The sequence below is a fragment of the Rhynchophorus ferrugineus genome, unplaced genomic scaffold (assembly GCF_030347505.1).
Source record: "Rhynchophorus ferrugineus isolate W39M unplaced genomic scaffold, kcgeb_rfMv2 rfM4, whole genome shotgun sequence".
NCBI lineage: Eukaryota > Metazoa > Arthropoda > Insecta > Coleoptera > Curculionidae > Rhynchophorus > Rhynchophorus ferrugineus.
Genome location: NW_027472583.1, coordinates 44,086,226 through 44,110,820, shown reverse-complemented (window position 1 = coordinate 44,110,820; position 24,595 = coordinate 44,086,226). Strand labels below are relative to the sequence as shown.

The 24,595-nt window shown below is 33.2% G+C and overlaps 1 protein-coding gene and 2 long non-coding RNA genes across 4 annotated transcripts in view; 1 reads left to right on the top strand and 2 right to left on the bottom strand.

Annotated features, from left to right (window-relative positions):
• Positions 1-24,595, top strand: part of Dg (Dystroglycan) — a 153,118-nt gene that overhangs the window by 88,717 nt on the left and 39,806 nt on the right. The gene's annotated exons all lie outside the window — the stretch shown is intronic.
• LOC143195986 (uncharacterized) lies at positions 16,101-16,618 on the bottom strand. Its single transcript, XR_013005634.1, has 4 exons — positions 16,524-16,618; positions 16,391-16,441; positions 16,267-16,341; positions 16,101-16,188 (listed from the first exon to the last, which is right to left on the bottom strand). It is a non-coding gene; the product is annotated as an uncharacterized LOC143195986 (long non-coding RNA).
• Positions 16,634-18,251, bottom strand: LOC143195985 (uncharacterized). 2 transcript variants are annotated; one of them, XR_013005633.1, is made up of 3 exons: positions 18,166-18,251; positions 16,924-17,002; positions 16,634-16,772 (listed from the first exon to the last, which is right to left on the bottom strand). It is a non-coding gene; the product is annotated as an uncharacterized LOC143195985 (long non-coding RNA). The 2 variants fall into 2 exon arrangements; XR_013005632.1 differs by lacking the exon at positions 18,166-18,251 and adding an exon at positions 17,874-18,001.

The window sequence follows — 24,595 nt, the reverse complement described above, 5'->3', positions numbered from 1 at the left end:
TATACTGATGTATTAATCCCGTACTCGCCTTGTTTATGTTTTAGTGCAAGTACAGTAGTAATAAATTAATTTGTAAATTAAAATTGTACTAAGCATATCTAATATAAAATGTAATTAATAAAAAAAATGTCTTGTAAAATACAATCTATATGAAAGCTCTTAAAGTTAATACCCTAAAACACCCGTCGCATTTACCAGACATTGGTCCTTCTTAGTACAACTTGTTTGGATCGATGACCCATACCTCTGTCTTAGTAACACTTTCGTCATATAGGGATTCATTCATGGGCGGTAAATATCAAATATTCTTCCAACACAGTGCACAACATAGTTAATTTCCATTATTTAATAATAAAATGCCCTTTTGACAAAAAATACAATAAATCGAAATAATAACCGGAAACCATTTCAGACCTACAAGAACATTATAAATAATTAATGATTATAAGTTTTTTAACACGTATAATTCTACAGCTCAATATATCATCTCTGCTTCAATGATAGATCAACTCCGCTTATGATGTGGTGTGATAAACGACCTGATACCGTGTAGAAACACAATCTATTTCGAATAGGAGACGATGACATTCCGACAAATGTCACAGGAAAATATATATTTTTTGGGGGCTAATGATTCTCGCCAATCGTCGACCCATAACCGCACAAAAACGGATCACGATCCCGTGCGCATTCAAATCACGTCCCGTCGCCCAGTCATCGATGCCACACCGTCGATTGTGCACTTCCTGACGACGACGGCGACATCAATCAAAACCCGGTCCGTGGATATCCGGTTTTTTATTGCGAAGACCGCCGCCATATCGGGGATGATTTCTCGTCGACGTTTCGTCACGACGTCCATCAGTTCCACTCCGAGAGGGAAATCGATGCGCATTCCTTAATGGTAATGATGAGATCGCGACGGCCGACCGGCGACAAACGGGAGGAAGCGGCAACGCCGACCCGGGCGACGTGAGTCGGATCTTGAATGCAGTTGATGCCAGCGTCTCTAGAGATTCTATCGCATAGCTTCGGCGTGTTCGTGTGGTTACGTTGAATGATCGGAATACGATGCAACACGATGGGAATTCAGCATTCAATTTTTTTGAAAATAGTATAGAATACACGTACGTTGTCGATTTTTTTTTGAATGGTGTATTAGTCATCTAGACCCTTGAACCGTACATTTGTTCGTTAATATCTTAATTGCATTAATTATAAGGAACTTATTTTTATCTAAATCTAATTATTTCAAAGAACTCTTCTCGTATCAGTATTGTGTGACCATCAGTATCACTATATTTCTGACCTATATGAGTGACCTTTCGCAGAAATGTAGGTAGATATGGTATTTTCAATTAAAGAAATAGGTGTATTCCACAGTGCAAAATTGTATAAAGTGTGTATTCTATATATACACTGTACATATTATATTGTATAAGTAATGTTATTCTAACGGAAATATCTCGTTAGACAAGAAGCAGGGCAGATCAGTCTTAAAATTAGAAAACAGTATAGTCGGGGGTATTCCTAACTTGATCGAAGAGATTGGTTTATAAGTTAATTATAAAGCCTAATTGGATTTGCTAGGGATGCAAATATGGGGTGCAATAAATGATAAAACCTATTATTAATCCTAATTACCAGTGCTTATCACCATGTAACCAACGCAACTGTATGATAATCCTCCAAATCAAATGGATCTGCAGTTATCCAAAATTTCGCTCTAAGTAGTCTAATTTGTATTTATCCCGCATTCGTTTTGCTTGTGTATTGATGTTGTAAAACAACAGAACAATAGTAATATTACCAATTTATAACAGATCAATTGAAAAGTCCCCGGTCTGACAAATAGATGGCGCTACTAGAATTAAGTCCATATGTTTTTTAGTTAGCCCTAACCTTCAAAAGATGCGTGTATAAATATGACAGCTTTCGGATCATTATTTTGTGAATTATAGCATTTTGAGTGAAGCAACTTTTGTTATTGTGAAAAAAATGGATAAAAAGGAATTTCGCATGTTGATAAAATATTGCTTTTTCAAGGGCAAAATACAGTTGAAGCAAAAACTTGGCTTGATCCCGAGTGTCCGGACACTGCCCCAGGAAAATCAACCATCCAGGATTGGTATGCTAAGTTTAGACGTGCTGAAATGAGCACCGAAGACGGTGAACGCAGTGAACGGCCAAAAGAGGTTAGCGACGAAAACATTAAAAAAATCCACAAAATTACTTTGAATGACCGTAAATTGAAACTGAATGAAATAGCAGACACTCTAAAGATATCAACTGAACGTGTACATCATATCATTCACGAATATTTGGGTATGAGAAAGCTCTGTGCAAAGTGGGCGCCGCGCGAGCTCACTTTTGACCAAAAACAACGACGAGTTGATGATTCGGAGCAGTGTTTGAAGATGATCAAGCGTAATAAAGCCGAGTTTTTGCGTCGATATGTGACAATGCATTAAACATGGCTCCATCATTTCACTCCGAAGTCCAATCGATAGTCATCCGAGTGGACTGCACACGATGAACCCGCTCCAAAGCGTGGGAAAACGCAACAGTCGGCTGGCAAGGTTATGGCGTCTGTATTTCGGGATGCACATGGAATAATTTTCATTGACTACTTTGAAAAAGGAAGGACCATTAACAGCGACTATTATATAGCGTTATTGGACCGTTTGAAGGCCAAAATTGCCGAAAAACGGCCGCATTTGAAGAAAAAGAAAGTGCTGCTTCACCAAGACAATGCACCGTGTCAAAAATCCATGAATCCGAATCGCTTCCTCATCCACCGTATTCTCCAGATCTGCCCCCCAGTGACTATTTCCTGTTCTCAGATCTCAAAAGAATACTCGCTGGGAAGACATTTTCATCGAATGAAGAGGTGGCCGAGGAAATTGAGGCCTATTTTGAGGCAAAGGACAAAGTACTACAAAAATGGGGTCGAAAAGTTGGAGGGTCGCTATGTATCACCCTTGAAGGGAATTATGTTGAATAAAAAAAACTGATTTTGCCAAAAAATGTGTTTTACTGTAGTAGGCCGGGGACTTTTCAATTGACTTTAATTTAAGAGTGATAGCATAAGCAAGATTGTGAGATGTAAAACCGTGTAATACAAAAATCATATTTATTAAATATCCAGCAAATTTACATCGTATATATTTAATAATTATTATCATATATTATTAAATTTATATTACGTATTATAAATTAGTTTTAAAAGATTTTTTTTCTATATTTTAAAGTCTCCTTTTACCAACTAGGGTTTTATCTGGACTGGACTTACAAGTTTAACGTGGGAGCCACGATCCTCGGCATCAAGCCTACCAGCTAGTGACCAACTTAGAAATCATCCCAGAAGAAATCCGGTCTTACTCAGTCTAGTTACTGGCGTGACTTGGATAATTTTCCTTGTCAGATTTTGCACTCTTGTCTAAGGATAATCACAAATATTAAACAATCACAAACACAAATTTACGGCCATACCATAGCTGGATTCGAGTCCCCAACTATCGTAACAGTAGGTGGGCCGCCCTGTCGCCTTTACCACTCAGCCAACCAAGCCGGCTTTTAAAAAATTTGTTTTAATACAAAGTATGTTTTCATCGGTTTTGCAACATATGGTGGCGCATTCTCTTGCTGAAGAATAATATTGTTGTGTTTTTACTTGTATTCAGGCCGTTTTCTTGTTGTTCTCGTCTCAAACACGTCAATTATAGTAAATCCCCATTGATGATTTCATCGAGTAGCGTTTTCCAATTCTCGTCTTCAAGTTTTTTTGACTGTTCAGAGCGCACTTTGTCTTCGGTATCAAAATAACCACTTTTAAAACGTCAAAACTAGTAGTGGGATATTGAAATCCATGGAGCACGATTGCCATAAGCTTTACACAACATTCGATGGCTTTCAGTAACCCTTTTCTTCACATTATAGTTTAAACTTTACGCAAATGCAATTTGCTCAGTACAAATTCATATATTTTCAATACAGTAATCCCTCGTTATCCGCGGGGGTTACGTTCCGATAAAATGGCCAGGGTTGAAGATGAATCCATCCATGTACGGATTTAAAGGAGAAAAGAATGTAAATTTGTTAGACTTATATAACAAAAATATAACAAAACACCTATAGTACACAAGTCACAAAGTTATATATATTTAGAAAATACAAATGTAACAAAACAAGGTTTATATTTAAAGAAATTAAAGGATTGTTGGCGATTTAATTTTTTTCTAATGGCTCTGCGCTTATTTATACGATTGTAATAAACAATATAGACCATTATTAAACTTCATACTTGGTTCCAGTGAAGGATCCAGGCCCAAAACCAAATCCTGCAGTTAATGAGCAGATGACAGAATCTTATTTATTCTGTCAGAAGAAGTTAATGACGCAGTTGATTTTCCAGCTAATTCTTGCGATGTATCATCTTCATCATTTGATTCATTATTTGTATTGCTTTCCTAAAACTTCTTCAACGTCTGTTGACTGAAGATCTTCAAAACCTTCTCCATGTATTTGATGCATAACTTGTAAAATTTTAGTGACTTTGGTTTCTTTGCCCGGCAATACTGAAATATCGATAACAACATCCGGCTGTAGGTTTTTGCAGCATGCATTTATAGTTGATGGTCTTAACTCACTGCATCTTTAATGCTTTAATTTTAAATGCTGCTATTGTACCCTGGTCTAATGGTTGTAAAAGTGAAGTTGCATTGAAAGATAAAAATTATATTTTCATATTGGGGTTGATTAAATTTAAGGTCTTCGGATGTCCGGGCGCATTGTCAACAAGCAGAAGTATCTTAAAGGATTACACAAAACAATTCGTAAACGAGTCTGAATATAGCGTCATCATAACCCAAGCATTAGAATTTGCTCTCCAAAACACAGGCAGACAGTCCTTATTTATGGTTCAAGGGCCGCTGATTGAATGATTTATAAACAAACATTGGCTTCACTATATCACCTGAGTCATATCAACAAAACAAGAGAGTTAATTACAGTCCTTAGCTGCGCCTTAAACCCTGCTGCAGATTTTTGATTTTCTGAAATGAAGGTGATTAATCTGGAGATATTGTCTATTGCTTTCTATACTCTTGCGCCATTTTTTAAATAACATAGGCATTCAGTCGTTAAAGAAACTTACAGGCTTGAAGGCCGAGTCAAGTAATCGAAGAATATTTACACATATCCTGCGGCGTTTTGAATTATTTACCGATGAATCGATACTGAAATAATATTCGGATGGGACCAAGTCTGATAAATATACCGTAAGCGGAATAATGTGAGGTTAACCCGACATGAAATCAGTAAGACCTGTTTGCCTCCTTGCCCAATAAATCCTTGCCCAACCCTTACTGATAAAATTAATCGCTCAGTTTTGTTTAGATGTTAGCCATATCATTGCGCAGTCACATTCTCGCCAACTTCTTAGAGTTCATAATAAGACACGCGCTTCATATCCCACCATATACACAGCAGAACCTTAAGTGGTCCTGTTTTGGTGTCGACATACTGGATTGCTCCCAGTTTTAGTGTAATATTTTTGCTGACTAATCAGTATAAGATACGTAATCACCATTTTTAAAACTAATACTAATAATTATGTATTTCTTAAAACACAACGTTAGCGTAAAGAACATCACACGTTGATTCTTGTGCTTAAAAAGTATTTTCCTTGCTAGAATATTTTTTAGTTTCTGTTTTAAATATAATTTTAGGATCAAGGAATAAATCTGAAATCGTTTTTACTTCCGAAACGGAAAAAGGGCAACGTTGGGAAATTGAAAATTGTCTGGTGCTTGTGATGATGTGCTTAAGTGAATGCCAGTACCAGAGTTTTCATTTCTGCATAACTGGTAGTGCCGTATAAACAGACGTGAAGAACCAATTGTAGGAATGTTCGTCGGATCGGTCAGTCGGTCGAAATGTGTGGCTGCCGCTGCGATTATTTGTCAGAACACTCACTACTATTTTTGGAAGGACTTTGCACAAGAATTGAAAACACTGGTTGAAGAAATATTGTTTATTTCAATGTTAAATGATACATGTGGTCGACGGGAGAATTGAAAGGATATTAGGTTAGATAGAGGAAGTACGGTAGCGCTGTGGAAATGGTACTATTACAAGGGGATGGAGAAAAGAAAAGAGACCGAGACGTCGTCGTTCGTCGTGATGGTCTTTTATAGCCTGGAACTGCATGGTACCAATCCACCGGCGTTGCCAACCTTTATACTTGTTGATGAATTCGTGGTGGCCTAAAGGGTCGTGGCGGTCACCACATAACTCCCCTCCTAGTGGAACTGCTGTGAAACGTACCTCTATGTGGGCAAGTTCCGGAGTGCACCCGCAATCAAGCAAACAAACGCCCGGGGACTGCTGATGAGATGGGGATCCCAACCTGAGCGAGGAGTTTTACGGGATCAGCTGCCATCGGAGCTGTAGCAGGACGTCGTTCGTCTTGGGGCGTTTAGCTTTGTTTGAGGGTACCTATAAGTGTGTTACGTGTCCCGTTTGATGATGCGAGGGTGTTCATGTGTTGATGGTATACATGGTGGGCTTTTGTGGTTTTCGTCCATCAGGCTAGTCTCGTGGGATGTCGTCGACCATGTGATATTGATGGGTTCCGTTCCTCGTACTATCCTTCCATGCTCGTGTCAAGCACCTGTCGAGTGGCTTATGTTGAGTTGATTTACCTGTCAGGTACTTTGATCACGTCGGGGTCACCAATTGTAGGAATGCGGTCGTCGGGTCGGTCAGTCTGTCGAAATGTGTGGCTGCCGCTGCGATTATTTGTCAGAACAGTCACTACTATTTTTGGAAGGAATTTGCACGAGAACTGAAAACACTGGTTGAAGAAATATTGTTTATTTCAATGTTAAATGATACATGTGGTCGACGGGAGAATTGAAAGGATATTAGGTTAGGTATAGGAAGTACGGTAGCGCTGTGGAAGTGGTACTATTACAAGGGGATGGAGAAAAGAAAAGAGAGCGAGATGTCGTCGTAATGGTGGTGGCGGTCGCCACACAATTATTTCGACATGCTTCTTCCACGAACAAACGTTGTTGGGTTTGGTCCATCAACACAACTAAAATCACAAATCATAATGTTTTCTGGCACATCATTCCTAAAGCTAGAGTTGGCCACCACCAAATTGTCTTTTTTTCTCTCAAATGTTTTCTTCCAACTAGTCCAAGAGATTTAGTCATAATCTAGTATTAAACTGAATTTATGGTTTTACCAATTTGGAGATTATTAACGAACATAGGCCTTTTTTTCATCTGAACCTTTTTTCCAGTTGATTTCTGGACCCTAACTTAATTCAGACCTAAATTGATTATCTTGTTATTTGTGCCTCTTATGATTAGAAATAGTGGTAAACCCAATCCATATTAAGGAAACGACACATAAAACCCCTTTTATAACCTCTAAAAAAATTAAATTCTTAAACATATCGAGTTAGATCGACATGTTTTTCATATTTGTCATCCTTACGGAACTAAACATCGGCTATAAAATATTTTTAAACAATTTATTAGGTGCTTGTATATATTTTGATGAGCTAACCCTAACCTAACTGTTGAATCCGACAATTTTGACATTTTTCTACTGAAAATAGTTTGTCATTCGGTATTTATATAACTTATTATACAAATTAATTAAGAGTTTACTTAATATTGGGTATTAAGTGTACAGAATGTTTTGTTATTTCGAGTTATACAAAAAAAATGTATACACGCTCCAAAATGTTTTCTTGGTATATTTATACAAGAATAACTCCAAGCTACTATATTGTGTCCATATTAAGTTGTTTGAACCGCCTAAAACTTGTTTTGCTTCACGATTATTGATAGATATTGGTGTTACAAAATGTTTCCTTCACAAATAAACCAAATGATAACCGTCTATTGATTTGATTTGTATTTTAAACACTTCATTTGTAAATATTCGGTTGATTTTGTTTCTACGAAACGTTAACATTTGTTTGATTGTTTCTATTTAATTAGTGAAATTGGTAATTTGAGCGTGAATAACTTTAATACTAATTATTAAATATCAATCATTCTCTCGGAATAAAATAGTATCATTTTTGTTTTTTTTTATTTAAATAACTGATTGCAGTAACTATGCGAAATTGGTGTACAAGCTTCAACTGGATTTGTCTGAATATTTTTATAGGTCTGCATGTTTTTAAATATAAAATGGATTCGGTTCGGATAATAATAATAGAGGAGTTAAATGGTTTGAGCCTTGGTTTACAATTTTGATAAAGTAACTGGCAAAAACATTAGAAACCACCTCAGGAAACATCCAGTCTTACCCAGCTATGCTATTGACGCAGTTGTGGTGGTTGTTATGTAGATTTTGCAATAATATGAATCCGCGACTGTAGGGGTACTAGATATACGGTCCTGCATTTATATTTCTGAACTAACAATATAAAAACCAAAATTGATGATCGATATTGATTTTATTGTTTTCCAAAATATTCTTCCACGGAGTCAATGAATGCACTTTTCCATGTATTGGAATTATTTTTCGTAACACTTTTTTTGACTCTTACTGGGGTAACTCTAAACCACATGTTTTGAACACGCATCAACCGCTTCTTAGGCTATCGAATCTATATTCGCCATCTTCCAAGCCTATGCTTGGAAGATGTATGGATGTATGGTTGATTTATATTTTGTTTTGGTCTCATACGTATTATCTCATTACGCGTTAAAGATATTTATGAAACTATGCGAAATCTCACACGAACAAAGATGATATGACATGAAGATCTTGCTTTATAAAATCACGTAGGCCAACGATATTTCCTGACGAATAAATTCAATATACCAGTTTTTTACAGTGGTGTAGGATAATGCTTTATCGCCTTATATCTTTATATATTTATTTTTATATAAAGAATTAAGTTCGCTAATCGATACACATCTAAAGTATTGACAATCTAAGGCGAATAATAATCGCACTAAAATGTTCATGAGCTAATTCATGAGCTAATGGGCAGCACCAAGTTTCCAATGAGGCGTCAGAGGAGGCGTTCAGAGGGCGTCTGACAATACTTGTAGTGAAATTGTACTATCCGTTATTTTTCACCTTAAAATGTGTTTACTTTATTCATTCAGGATATTATAGGAATACATGACAGGAAAATGTCATGTTTTATTTTTTTGTATTTTTCTAAGAATTAAAAAAAACAACACGGTATTAATTCAATCGATTTATTGAAAACTAATTTGCCAGTTTAGATTAAGAACATCTCGCAAGTGCTGATCAATAATGTGGCTCGTAATCAAACCACAAGGACCGCTTGGTATGTTGAATTGACTACTTATGAATTATTTGCTTTCAATTAGATATAATATCCATTATCAAACGAAAAGAACTATATTTTTCTCCACTACTTTTGACTTCTCGAACACTCAGGTTAAACTCAGTAGGGTGTTTCTTTTCACACTTAATTTTTGAATTCCATCGAATTGTTACAATGTTGTCAAAAATTTTTCGGTGACTTAACTGTGATGATAATGATATCTAAATTACTACGATATATCCACAAAATCATTTAAAAAAGTATTTTCATTGATTTGTATTAATATTTTAATTAAGCTATTATCATAGTCAAGGTTCATTTTTAAAGCGCACACACGACTAGTAATCATAAATTATCATTACTAACAACAATCATCATGAACTTGTTTTAACCACTGCAATGTTTTGGTAAACATTTTTCGGCATATAAAATACAACTTACAACCAAATATTATTTGTTCTTTATTAAAATGAACACGTGTGTGTTAAACGTCGTTGATCGTTGATAACTCGTTAATCCCATAACCACAATTTTATTATTTAGTATTAACTTCCTCCATTTCAATATACCTGTTCCAGTAATCCTTTAATATGTGAGTTAGTATTAGCTCCTTAGGGTTACAATACTCGCAATTTATTGACCTGCAAGATACAATCAAAAAAGGAAAATTATTTGAATGTCCTAAGCAACCTGCAAGAAAAATTTATAATTGGAGGTGATTTCAATGCAAAAAATACAAGATGGGATCCAGAATGACAATAACTGAAGGCAATGAACTGCATAAAACAGCTGCTGAACTAAGATGAATTTACATGCCAACTGGAAAACCAACTTATTGACCGAGTGATGAAGAGAAAACCCCAAACCTGTTAGATTTCTTCATAGTAAGAAACATAACATCCAACTATATAAAAGTCGAAGAAAATTTTGAGCTAAATTCAGATCATACGCCAGTGATGCTGACGTTGAGCGAAATTATAATAAGAAAAGAAAGAAACCCAACGCCAACAAACAAGAGAACAGACTGGGAAGGATTTGCTGAAGAAATGAACAAACGACTTCAACTAAATGTACCCCTCAAGACAACTAAACAATTAAATTTTGAAGCAGGAAAAATTCGAAATTAAGGGTACAATTAGACGAATTAATTATTCAAAAAATGTGAAGGAAATGGTAGCTGAAGAACGTAAATTACGAAAAAAATTACAACAAAACACAACACCTGAAAATAAAAATTGTTTAAACAATATAACCCAAACACTGAAAAGAGAAATACTGGAAATTAAAAACAAAACCACGTATGACTATCTGAGAAATTTAACAGATGATAAAGAAACTGATTATTCACTCTGAAAAGTCACGAAATATCTAAAGCGTTATTGTTTACACAGTCCACCTATAAAAGATCTATGTGGGAATTTGGTACGTGACAATCTCTAAAAAGCAGAAGCATTTGCTGAATATTTAGAAAAAACTTTTAAACAAAATGAAACTAATATTGAATACAATTTGCCGGACACAGAAGCTTAAAATTCCATGACCGTATTAGTCACGCCGAAAGAGTTAACCAAAATTATTAAAACTGATATAAATCCCAGAAAATCACCAGGCTATGTTTTAATAACAGGAAAATTACTGCAAAACTACCAAGAAAGGGAATTATAAAGCTCACCAACTTGATCATAGCATTTAGATTAAAACATGATCCAAGCATCTGGAAGATGGCGGAAATTATAATGATCACAAAACCTGGAAAGTCACCAAACGAAATAAAAGCCTATAAACCTATATCACTGCTACCAATAATATCTAAGGTTTTTGAAAAACTTCTGTTGAAGAGAATAAAACCTACCATAGAGAGAAAAACCTAATAAAAACACACCAGTTTGGGTTTATAACAAGCATTCAACAATTGACCAGGTCCACAGAATAACAGATGTTATTAAAAAAGCCTACGAAAGTAAAAAAGTATGCTCAGCTATATTCTTAGATATAGCACAAGCCTTCGATAAGGTTTGGCATGAAGGCTTTGTTCATAAATTACAGAAAATGTTACCAAAACAACACGAACATTAAGAATGTTTAGAGTTAAATAAGAAAAAGCTTACTCTACAATAAAAAAGCTAAAGCAGGTGTACCATTAGTGTACTGGGGCTAATGCTTTATCTACTCTACACTTGTGATATACCAAAAATGGAGAATATTACGATGGCTACATTTACGATTATAGCTATCGGAGACAATAGTAAAGAAGCCACATGAAAATTACAACACGCAAGTGACAATATATATAATAGAACACAAGCTTGGAATTCACAAGCTTCAGTTCACCTACAATCAGACCATACAAGCACCAATAACATTAAATAATACTTTCATTCCATATAGCAGCAATTCTAAATATCTCGGAATGAATCTTGATGCAAAACTTCGCTGGAAGGGACATATAAAGAAGAAAAGAAAAGCACTGGAAGTGAAATATAGGAAAATGTATTGGCTAATTGGAAGAAAATCACAACTATCAGCACATAATAAAATTATATAGGCAAATACTCAAATCTATATGGACATACGGAGTTCAATTATGGGGATGATCTGCAAAGAGTAACATAAACAAAATACAAATTTTTCACCCAAATACTACAGGACTGACTACCTACATCGAGACCATTATATACCTACAGTCAGTCAAGAAGTCAAGAGCATTGCACTCCATTCTCACAAGAATATTACTAGTGAGGTGCATACAATAAAAATAGAGCAGTGACATGACATTATTGCACCACAGACTGAGATAGGGCCGATAGGTCCTCCTAGTTATATACCTAGATTTAAGTTATCATAAAGACAAATTGTAGGTTTGTCAGAAACGACTACTAACAATGTAATAATTAAATAATAATGCTGCAAAATTGCTCCTTAAATGAGAATGCGCAATAGTGTTGAAACACATTTCCGCGGTGTTACTTATTCGATCAAGAATAGGCAGAAGAGAAAAAGATCTAAATCTGATAGTTAATTTTGCATAAAGGTTAGGGACGTTTGAAAAAAGGAATTGTTTTAAACCCTTAAATTTGAACAGTCTGAATCTAATATTAAACTGATTTGTTTTACCAGTTTGGAGATTATTCACTGACAAGTCTTCTTTCATCACAATTCCGGTTTAATAGGACCCCAACTTTCTTCGGAAATAAAGTATCGATTATCCTGTCTTTTCTACTCCTTGATTTAGTATCGGAATGGTGGTAGATTCAACTCTGATCCATATTAAAGTAACAATACACAAAATCCCTATTATAACTTCTAAAGCTATCCAAAAGTTTAATTGGAATATATTTTTGTTCTTGTATTCCAAGTTCTTGCATTCAAAGGTGCAAAAGTAAATTAATACAAGAAATAAGAAATGTACAATTATCTTATTTAACTTTAAAAAAGTGGAGACCTGTTCCAGATTATTTTTCGAAATGCCAGGGCTTTTATTCCATATGGTCCGCCAGTTTGTTTACCTTTGTTGATCGCCTGAATTGCACCGTTTTTACCCATATTTCCATGGTATAGCATGTATGGATTGTATTCAAAAGTTTTAGTGACTCCAAATTCATTAGTCTACATCTGAGCAACTATTCTACTGCAATCTACTTTTGGCGGACTCACACCCTGAACTGCGGTTTAGGATTCCAAGGACTAGCGATATTTTTCAAAGAATGGAAGTTTCTTAATTGTAATGTTAACACGTAGTTTATGGCTAGGGGACTGGAAGTACTTCAGTCTACCTTTTGTGACCTTACAGCTTCAACTGAGATACTTTTACTCAGACTCCACTTATCTATGCCAAGAAATGCTTCAAGTAACTATGGAACGATTGCCAATCCAACGTCATCCCTTTTCTTTCTCGATATTGTTTTTTTTTCTTGAAAACTGAATTGATTCTAGTTAATTCAATTAGTTCCATTAGAACAGCCTTATAGTCTCTCTGCAATATTCCCAACTGTGTGCGGTGTTTAAAACAACCCTTGTAATTCACCTTAAATCTACTTTATTTTAACAGAAAGATGTGGTGACACTATTTGGAACTAATGGATTCAATGCATCACATGTCACAAGTTGACATAAAAACTCGTTTTCCAACGACTAGAGCCGTATTAATCGCGTTATATAACTTAAATTACCACGTATGATAAAAAATAGCATTTTTACCGTTTTATATGCCATTTTTGGAAAAATTAAACAATTAACATTTCCTTATCTTTTTCGAACGATAAAAATTATTAATTAACCTAATATATACATTATCTGATAAATAGCATGCATTTATATCATACTAATAAGGATTTTATGATAATATATTATTATTTTGTTGATTTTGAGCGTTATAAAGACAAAAAACTGCCTTCAACCTTTTTCGATCCATCATTATTGCTTCATATTTAAAAAATATATTTGTTTTTCAAGTAACTCAAGATAACTGTTTATAGTTTTATGTCGCACTTATTCTCTGAAGTATTAATATTGATTAGTTAATTTGTAATATGGACATGAGCGATATTAATAGTAGCTGTTAAATGTTAACTTTTGCATTATCAATTACTAGTGAAAGTTAAATCTGCTTTTATTTGTATATTGTCATAGCAAGTAATGTCGAGTATTATTGGTATTATATGCGTTATATTATATATGTAGACGAGGTAATAAAATTAAGTTTTCCATTAACCATATTAATCTTTTTTTTTATATTAAAACCGTTATTTTATTAGCGGTGCTTTAGCGGAAATAATGAAATCTGCCATCTTCACCTGCTGTCTGTTTATTTTGTAATTCTAATTTCCACAATTTTAGCAAGCAATCTCTAATATTTAATTTTTTAGGATATTTTTCTATTTTTATAGCCACTGGTATAATTCCTCTGAGTGAGTTTACATTCTGGCTATTTTCTTTGTATTATTAAAATCTGTCATACTAAAAAAAATTTCAACTTATTGTGGAAGTGAAGATATTTTTTCTTTCTTTCCCTTCTCGTATTTCACACGTGTTCTTTTATTTTCTTTTGTGTAACAAGCCGAAAAATAAATGTGATATATGATACAGATAAACTATAGCTAGTAAAAAGAATACTTTAAAATGTAATACACTTTCAGAAAATAATAGATATGTTATCAATAACGCTAACGCACAAAGTATTGAAAACAACAAACACACTTTTGTTTTCCTTTTGTGAATAGGGATAGTTCCATATATATCCGAAGTAATAAAGAAATTACAAAAAAATTGGCAAAATAGTTTAATGTCTGAATATAGCTTTCATTGTAAAGTTATTCTGATTGTTAAATAACTATGAATCTCCTGAAAATACCACTCAACAATAGCTGTTCAGTTTCTTTGTTTGCTGTTATAGAAGTTTCTCTTGGCTAGAACTGCATATGTATTTACACTAGCGACCCGCCCCGGCTTCGCACGGGTGCAATGCTGATACTAAATTAAATACACTACAGAAAAAATGTGAACGTTGTACATAAAAACATAGCGGCCCGCTCCGACTTTGCACGGGCATAAAATATATATGCCTATGTCACTCAATGAAAACATGATTAAAATCGATCCAGTATTTTTGGTTCATTCATTACTGCCCTTGGCCTGCACGCATTAAATTTGGAGTAAAACAATTCCTCTTCCCCTATACTTACTATGAAGATTTCCTGCTATCTTTGGAATATCTAAATTCATACAATTTTTATTACATTACACATTTTTAAACGCAAATTTTAAATTTGTAATATCTCCGAAAATATTTGTTTAATTTACATGCTGTAAGGAACCATATTGATCTATATTAATTGCACACTGTATTTAAGGTACTTAATTCGATAAGGATTAATGCCGTATTGCTTAAAATAGCTTCGTAAATAAGCCATTTTCTCACGTAAAAAGTAAACAATAAAAATGGTTAATGTGGGTTATCCCTAAAAGATAAACATATACCATCGCGGACTTTTTTGTAGACCTTTTTATGATGTACAATACTGTAGTACATTAATTTGATCTAACTCGTAGGGTTAGGCAGCGTTTTTGCTAATTGCTAAATAAGCCTAAAAAAATAGGTTAATTTACGACATCACGTTAGAAACCTCTAAAATTAGCAATGTTGCCTTAGTATATTATGCATGTATTATACATATGAACCTTCCTCTTGAATCACTCTATCTATTGAAAAAAACCGCATCAAAATCCGTTGCGTAGTTTTAAAGATTTAAGCGCACATAGGGATATAGGGACAGAAAAGGCGACTTTGTTTTATACTATGTAGTGATAATTAAGTTAAAGGAATTAAATTAGTTAATAGGAAAACGAATGATGGAAACACAGCAATACTTTCCAGCACCCAAAAGTAAAAAAGTAAAAATGTTTTACCAAAAGTGCAATATATTATTTCATTGTTTTTCTTACTTTTAGCAGTAAATATCAGTCAGGAATATTAATGAATATTTAGATTGTAAAAAAAAACGCGCCTGGAACTCTACCTCATAGGTGGTGTTGAGAAGAGTTCAATCTAAATATAATAAAAAAGTACAAAATAATATACATATATACAAAATACAAACGAATAACCTGATGTTACTGGTTTTTTGTTATGGTTCCTTTAATATATATTCTTCCTTTTGTAAAATTTCGTCATTATTTATCTGCTCAGAGAAGTTATATAAACTGAAAGAAATAATGAATCACAAAGCTTCAAACACTATGTTATCAATTTATTTCAATCACTTTCTATTAAGTACATATTATATTTATATTATGCTAAAAATTCATGTTACTTCGTTAGATTTTAGCTTCGTTATAGCTTTTTTCTTCTTTTGAAATATCTGTAAAATTAGAAAGATATAAGTATAATAACAAATAGACAAAAAACTTATACAAATATGACCATATTTCATTCTTACCTTTACTATAATCTTCAAATAAGTTCAGTTTCCATATTATTTAACATAAAAATATACCTTTTGTTCCATAACAATCTACAAAATTAGTGTTACAAAATGATAATATTTTATTAATAATTCATACCTTATACCAATATTTTCGCATTATCTGCCGCTAATTTTGAGTATGAAATAACTATTTGACAAACAACAAAAAATATAAATACAAAATTAACCTAAAAATTACCATAAATATCCTTTGTTCTAATAATTCATACCTTATACACTTATTTTCGCATTATCTGCTGCTAATTTTGCCTATGAAATAATATTACCTCATCAAAATGTAAATACAAAATTAACCTAAAAATTACATCTACCCACAAGTAAGACTGTGGTACGAAAGGCGTGGTCGAATAGGACGCGAGCTGTGAAAACTGTCAGGTTAGATTAGAACAAGTGCGCATGTGCAGTCCTAGCCAATAAAAAGTTGTATAGCCATGGATGGAGAGGTCTTTTACTGTCGTCTAACAAGAAAGGTGCAATTTTAATAAGGAAACTAATATAGGGTTAGATTTAAACCCGCAGCATAAAACAAAAATCATTTTAAACAAAATAATTTAACATTTTAAATAAATGAAAACCGAGATCAAAATAAATTATATAACAGCTACTTACATAATAAATAACACAATAGACGAATAAGGCTAATTATAAGCGTCCGAGATATTGATGTCGAGGTGGTCTGGTGACAGTCCTGAAAACCAAATGTAAATATAAGCAACCAATATTAATTGACGAGGGTAAAATTAAAAATACATATAAAATATAGTAAAAATCGGTAATTATTACTATAGATACTTCTAATGCCAGGTAATAATGATATATGATGCTACTGGTAGCTAATAGTACGGGTAATTAATTGTACCGAAAAGTAATGATACTAATTATATCAACAATTGACAACAATAATAGTCAATAACATTAACAGAATAACTATAATGGTCAATAACATAGGTTCACCAACATTGATGGACCAACATAACAGACTAGGGATAATTATTAGCTGAAGTAACAGGATGATAGCAGTGCTAAACATATTGATATACAGTATAACATGCAAGTGCACACGATATGAAGGAATTGACGTCCACAAAATAATTCATTGACGTATCAGCTTCTATCCTAACGCTAACACTAGTGGACATGCAATAAGATCAAGGGAAGGAGACTAGGGTTTATAGGACTCGCCGATTTTGATGAACGTGCAATGCCCATGAGGCAAAAAGACAAAGGCAATCACGCTAGCTAAATGTTGCCATCATCAGCCAGGGGCATCAGCGGCGTGTATGCTTCAAATTGTTAATAATTTATAATTATTAAACTTTAACTGATTAAAACAGTTACTTTAGCATTAGTTTCTGACTTATAAAACATACTTGCAACCATAGAATGCTATTATATTTAAATTATAGTAGTTTAAGAATAATGGGAAAGATACAAATAGATAATAAAACGAAAAGTAAATATACATAGATAAATATATAAGTAAATAGGAAATAATAAATGGAATAATAATGTAATGAAATTAAAGAGGGAAAACAGGAATACCCAGTGGCCGAACTCACCATTTGTTGAAACTCAGATTGTTAGCACAATTTTTTTTTACACTAATAAAATATATTTCAAAGTTGTTCAGTACAATACTTATTATACTTAAATTAATTAACCCTTTTGGTTAAATGAAAAAATTCTCATTACCCACATCAAGGGTACCTCTTTGATACGAACAGTATCAGTTTTAATTAATTGATTACTTTTAATTAGTTTACCAGCTACACACGCCTTTTTATCGACCCGGTATCATATATCACCATTGATAGTTCGAACGAAACAACGGAATAAGTAAAGCAATCTAACCCGAAATCGTTATATAATGAAATCCATTAAATATACGCCCATTCCTAGTCATTCAAGTATAACTAGACAACAGGCGCCATCAATGTGGGACTATGTTTACGTTGCAATACGCCCATATAATCGGTTAAATACCGAGAGATCGTTTGGGAAAAATCAGTCGGTTTCAAAACAAAACAATTAAATCAGTAGGACAGTCATCCAACCTAGTTAATTTAGTTACTGTTTTATCATTACGGTAACAGTGAAATTATGTAATTATATAAATTGTTATAGTTTATGTAACAGGTTGGTAGAAAAGTAATTTTAGTTAATTATGAAATGTAAATTATTTTACATTAAAACTATTTTATTTTACGAAAAGAATTTGCGACTCAATACTATTCTAATAGAAACGCAACTATTATGCAGACACCTAACTCCTCACATATCCCACTCTGACATAAACTCACCATATTTTTTATTTTGAACAACCGGTACCCTAACAGTCACGTAATGTAACAGGTAAATTATAAAATGTGAAAGGGATTTAGGTAAAACTAAAAATAAAAACTATTAATTTACTTTTAAAACGATACTGAGAGTTTTTATATAGTACAAAACACACCAAACCCCTCTCAGTTTTCGAATACAGTGAATATAAAAGCTCCCTCCTTCAATCAATGATCAGCCAAAATCCACCATGCTATCTGCAAAGACAATGGCGTGTACCGTCCAATCTTCCCACTCCTCTGCAGAAAAAGTAAACTCCCATTCCCCCAGAAAGCGACTCTGTATAAAATGCTAGCCCGTCCAGTCTGCCTCTACGGAACACAGGTGTGTTACAGGTACGTCTCTGCGAGACAACTTGCACTACTTCAAGTGTTTCAATCCAAAAATGTCCGCGCGTTACACCTCGAATCAGGCATCCTGTTCATAAAGAGTTTCACGAACATGCTCAGTGTAAGATACTCCCTAGGCGCGTTAAAATACGACAACATCTTGATAAAATCCCTACGCATCCACAAACCGCGGTAGATAACCAACTACGACAATCCCAGTCGTAACTCAGGATCTCTATCGCCCACAAAACACTCCACTATTCCAAACCTAAAGTGATATCAGCAAAAGACCATTTGGTTCTAACTGGTCATTCTAGAACAAGAAAAAAAAGAAATGATCACAGAGATGTAAATGGTCGTTGTCCCGTCTGGATAGCTTATAATCTTAATAAAATTATTTTTCAGTATCGCTTACACCTTCATCCACCAGTTTGAATTTGTTGACACTGTTTCTTCTAAATGGCACTGTTTCTACCCAAATTTTCATGGTATCCTTGTGTCGAACGGTTTCCCAGCACCAACGATTCCAAATTCCAATAGTTTATGCATGAAAAATTGAACCGCTTCTATGCGCCTTTGATGTCTGTTCTCCTTGAACTGCATCCTTTAGTTCAAATTCCAGTTCCAGACTATGTTAATTAACATCTTCACTCCGTCTCTAGTGGCATTACACCTTGAACTGTGATGCTTGTGCCGGAAATTCATGGACTTTCTATTATTTTCAAAGCATGGAAGAATTCATTTTTTACTTGTAATAGTTTATGTAAGACTTAAAAAACTTTTATTTTAAGAAAAGAAGTGGCGGCTTTTAGATCAGACATCACTGCCGATACTCAATATTATTCTGATGTAAGCGAAACCCTCCTGTCTAGACACCTCAGTTATCACATCACTCATTCAGACATAAAGCATATTTTTAATTTGTATAACCAAGGTTTTGACAAAAGGTGAGTTCGCTTGTAATACATTTTTATTTTTTAACCTGGAGATACAATATAAAGCGAAATAAAATATTGTAACAAAAAAATTGAACCGACTTCAAAAAATAATTAACGAACTCGCTAAAATTACAAAAACAAACTTAGATTTTCAACACAAAATAAAAATATTTTAAAATAAAATATGTACATAATAATCCTTCTAATAACTGAAAATAAACAAAAACCTTATTTAATATTCTATTATATTCTATTATATACACACAAATCAGCTTAATACCTACCTAAACCTATTTATCTATTTACAATATTATTTTAACTACTACCAACTGATTACTTTGAAGTCGGTGCCAAACAGTTATATCAATTTAGATTTTAGTTAGAATTTAGTTTTGTTGGTAATTAAATGTTTTGTATATGGTGCAAAGTTATATTGTTATTTTTGTCAAGTGAAGAAAAATAGGAATAAAGAAACAATAATTGAAAATAAGGAACGCTTCAGACCACGGGGTCCGCTATTTAGCCTAAGAGATTTGAGAAATGTTCTAACTAAACTAGAATAACAACAAAAAATTATTGGCCCCGGTGGAAATCAAACCCGCGACCCCCGGGTGCAAGCTAAACACTCTAACCATTACACTGTAGAAGCAGTTGCCTATTCTACGTTTCTACGACTTACAACATTATACACAAATATCTGATTGTTTTAGAAAAAAAATATGTCAAAACTTTGTATGTGCCTTTGAAATTTGAGCGTTTCTCTCGATTTCTCCCCATCAGATCCTGACTTCCAATGGAACCATCGGGAAGAGCACTATTTCGAATAAAAATAGAATTTTGAAAATCGGTCCACAATTGACCGAGAAATCGGCGAACATACATTATATATACAGCCTAACATAGAACCTCCTCTTTTTTCGAAGTCGGTTAAAGAGCTTGTTATGTGTTACAACATACTTTTGCATTAAAAATGTTAAATAATGTTCTTGAAAAAGTGTATTTACGAGGAATTTAACACCGTTAATATTTTATGAAGAAAATGTGCTGCAAAAAGTTATTGTATTCTTCTAGAAGTTAATGGGCGACATATTTTATCTCAAACCCCTTGTAAAAATTGGTTTCGACGTCTTAACTCTGTTAATTCTGACGAAAAAATAAGAATATAAAGCATTGCGTTATTTACATTTTTTTGCAAATTTACATTTTATTCTGAATTTTTTTAAATATATTTTTTATTATAAATTAATGTTGGTAATAATTTTAATATTAAAGGTAATAGTAATGCTTATACAAGTTTGTGTGGTTTGGTTGCTTCACTCTTCTGATTTCCTATGCACTGTTCAGCAGTTTTATTTTTTCGATGTTGGTGTTATTTTAGTACAATACCCTCTTTTATATTTTGCAGCGAAATCTTCAAAAAACTTCGTGCATCCATTTAATTTCCAGTTATTCGTTGGCCACGTAGCGATAAGCATAATTAATCATCTTTGAAAGAACTTTTTAGTGGCAATATTGGAGTACTTTTGGTTTTTGATGTCTTAGTGCAAGCCAATATTTAAAACGCATAAACTCAGGTAGGCTTGATTATTGTCGGTTAAATTATTTTGATAAAATATATTTGATCTTAGGTCTAGTTAGGAGTAACTATTTTCCGACTAATTTTGAGTCTGATCTATTGAGTTTTTTATTTAATATAATATTTCCAATTTCATCAACCATCGAGAGGAATAGCGAGGAATTTCATCCCTCAGGTGATATAGTTAGATTCCTCATATTTTGACGCAACAAATTTCGCTATTAAGCTGTAGCTTCCACTCTCCAGTCTATTCGTAGATTTAATTCACATCCACTTGTAGTTTTTAGGAGAGATATATCTTCTGTCATGATAACTTTGTAATCAGCAAATATTCCAAGTACTGTTTCTATAGTTCAGACTTCGGCAGCGTAAAGCAGATACAGGAGTAGCTAGTCCTAACACATGCACGATAATATCTAGAAGTTTAGCTGATTGAAATATTGAGAATACCCCTTCATGCTGCATTCTAAATATTCTTTTGGAAAATATTTTTGCAGAAACGATTTGCTCCACTTAGAGATCGATTCTAAATGCCATATCAGGTCAAGCTCCAGTGAAACGTCCAAGAGTGTTGCAGGGCAGTATTTTTCTTCAAACACATTTCCAATAACCTCTTTTCCTTAAAAAATCTTACTACCAATATATAGCCAAGATTCTCTTTGAGATTATCCATAATTCAATGTATCCTGTAAAGTAATAGGCTACGTATTTCGTCAAAATTTCTTTGTAAGTCTCCATAGACTTTGTAACATAAGACTAAACATTTATTCAGTTATTGTAAAATTACTAAAGAAAGAATTAACTGAAATATGACACAAATATGTCGGTATTTTTTAAATATTCTATTTACTCTAATTTTATTTCTTTTAGGATTTTACCATTTTTACCCTAATTTGTTAAAATCTTCCCCAAGTAATAAAAGTCCTAAAAAAGTTGTCATTGTTAATTGTTCAGTTCATATTATCATCCAGTTTCGATTCAGAGTTCCTGCTAGGTAATATGATTCTAAATAATGTTTTCTCGGATGATATTTTAAATTTATATTATCATTATAATATATTAAATCGCTTTAATTCAAAATATCTCTTTATAATATATTTTGATTTCAATTTAAAAAGTACGTTACAAATTTAAATGCATAACAGAATTAAGGGAATAAAATTTCAAATTTGCTTAAATGTACATTTATGTCCATTTTGTATATTTTTTCATATTTTGTACAGATTAAGTTATTCTCGCTATATGCTATTAACTATAACTCTCACATCTATAATAACTATATCTCATATTAACTATAACTTTTCACAACTAATTTACACTTATTACATATATTGGTAATATTATTAACATTTTAATCGTTTAAATGTTTTATAAAAAATCCGTCTAAATAAATAAAGCTATAATACATAAAGCTACAAATTTTAACATATTGTCTCTTATATTGGATAATATCAAGACTTTGAGAACTTACTATGTTGATTTAAATTTCGCTTGCACCAAAACAACTGTCGTCTTTATAAATCTATTTGCTGTGTATTAAAATTTACTGCCTTAAAATCGTAACAACTAAACTGGAGATCCTTTATGCCGAAAACAATTATGAAAATATATGTAAATTTTATATAAGAATAAAACTCAAAATAACACGGCATAGTGAAATTTCATGTAAAACGAAATTTGCATTGCAATTACACTGCTTCTAACCTGAAGTTTTACAAATGTATAAATAGTAATCAAGGATAGGCTAACGTAATCATATATAAAGGAGAAATTAATGACGGTTTCTCGTTCTGCAACAGATTTAGAAAAATACGGTTAACGTTACATGGCAATTACATTTCAAAAGTTAAAAATGACGAAGTAAAATTCAATATATTCATAAATGCATCAGCAAATAAAAGAAAAAAACATTTCGTATAAAATATTCAAACGAATTATAAAAAACAAACACTCAATTTTAACATGTGATATAATTAAGTATTTTTCTTTGTTTGATCGTTTTCTAGTTCCTTGTAAAAAAATTTCTAGCAGTATTAAGATTTTCATTAGCCACTGAAAGGTTTCTTTGAAACAAACGAGAATTGGGATCATAGGACCCAATGATCCCATTGCTCTCTTGGATCACAGTTTATGATTTTTATTTAGGTTGTGTGGAGATCTATAAAACAAGTCACCTATAAAAGTTTTCCTCAAGCTTATAAAACAAAGAATGCGCTGATGTAGTCAGTGCATCTGGAAACACATAATTCGGTTTTGCAAAGGCTTAGTCACAAGGGAACCAATATGTTACAAATGCTGATGCAACCCTATTATGATCATCAAATAGGCATCTATATCTGTCTCATCAACTATGAGAAACCCCTTGATTCAGTGAAACACGAATTAGCAGAGATATCAATTTTATCACAACTCTACTGTAATAAAATCACAAAACCCAAATATGACTATAACATGACCTTTTTACTAGAGACTACATCAACAGCTTACGATAATATTGTGGAATAACGATCTACAAAATACCAAGAAATATAATCCCAGATGTTGAACACGGGCGGGGTGCCAGCAGCGCCAACTAGTAGACGATAAGGAATATATGACAACCCCGTGACGTTTATCTGGGATATTATTGAAGAGTACAATCATTCATTCAGTCGCTAACCATAGTTCAGATCAGACGTGCCACCAAGCCTCGTCTACAGGTAACACCGCCAAAATCCCAATTATCTATTTGTATTTCCACATTTTATATTATATCAATAAAATAACGGTCACATCATGTAAATATCGCAGTTCATTTCGTTCTTATTTCCATTCACCGAGCCACATCAATTACACTAAAACTGAATACCAACTCTGAGCAATTTCTATAGAGCATACTTAACAAAATGCATGCTGAAAATCAAAACTGGAGATTAAAAATAAACAAGTAATTATATGAATAATCAACGCTAAAGATTTCCTCCACCGACAAGTCCTGAATGACCAACTAGCCCTAAACTGCTGGTATGTAGCATGAAACAACAACAAAAATCATTTGTTACAAATCATCATAAAAAAATAGGATATAAGAGACGACCTGATAGAAAGAAAACAACAAG